The 1,240-nt window shown below is 40.3% G+C and overlaps 1 pseudogene; it reads left to right on the plus strand.

The window, feature by feature from the left end:
• The first annotated feature begins 115 nt into the window (after positions 1-115).
• On the plus strand, positions 116-1,240 carry LOC118055941 (polygalacturonase-like; annotated as a pseudogene).

Consider the following 1,240-nt stretch of genomic DNA (forward strand, 5'->3'; position numbering starts at 1 on the left):
GATAAAGATTGTGACAGCCTCCCAATGGTAATCTACTCACCATTATTGAAGCCTAATTATATGTTATGGCACTACCAAGGTTTCTTTAATCATTTGCCTTTTGTTTGCTTCTAACATGGATCAGAATATAAGGTTCGATTTCATCACCAATGCACTAGTCCGAGATATAACTAGTCGAGATAGCAAGAACTTTCATGTTAACGTCTTGGGGTGCAGAAACCTCAACCTTCCAGCATTTTACCGTGAGTGCACCCTGGTGATAGTGTAAACACCGATGGAATCCACATCGGCCGATCTACTGGGGTCTACATTATCGATTCAAAAATTGGCACAGGCGATGATTGTATCTCCGTGGGGGATGGCACCCGAGGAACTACACATCACAGGAAGTAACAATGTGGACCTGGCCATGGCATCAGTGTTGGAAGTTTAGGGAAATACCCCCAAATGAGAAACCTGTTTCTGGAATATTTGTCAAGAACTGCACCATCTCAGATACTACAAATGGCGTTAGAATAAAATCTTGGCCAGCTTTATACGGTGGTGCCGCATCTAACATGCATTTTGAGGATATTGTCATGAACAAATGTCAAAAACCCTGTCATCATAGATCAAGTGTATTGCCCATGGAACCAATGCAGTCTAAAGGTATTGCTTTTTTCTGTTACCATAAGGATATTTTCACAGTACTAATAAATTACTGTGACAATATTTTACCAATTCGTGGCTCAAAACACTCCACAATTTATCAAAATCTTTTCTTACATCTTATGAAAAAAAAATGTTTCAACGCAATTCGCAATTCATAGTATTGACTGTGAAAGCAACATGCTGTGCACTGCGTTCCATAATTGGTTGCATCAGGCTAGATCCATAATGCAATTCTGAAGAACGCCTACCCAAGCATACTAATTTTTTTATGTTCATCAGTTCTAGGGAGATTACTAAAAGTCTATTGGGGTCTTAATGTTCTTTCTTGTTTTCTTTTGCAGGCTCCATCAAAAGTGAAGATCAGTGATGTTAGTTTTTAAGAATATAAGGGGAAACTTCCGCAACTCCGGTTGTTGTTCAGATTGCTTGCAGCAGTGGCATCCCATGTGACAAGGTGCAGCTTGCTGACATTAAACTTGCATATAGCGGACCAGACGGCCCTGCAAAATCCCAATGTTCTAACGTTAAGCCCATAATTTCTGGGATAATGAAGCGCATCCGGATGTTGAAGATAGGGACTTCCATCTGA

This window comes from Populus alba, chromosome 19 (assembly GCF_005239225.2).
Source record: "Populus alba chromosome 19, ASM523922v2, whole genome shotgun sequence".
Lineage (NCBI taxonomy): Eukaryota > Viridiplantae > Streptophyta > Magnoliopsida > Malpighiales > Salicaceae > Populus > Populus alba.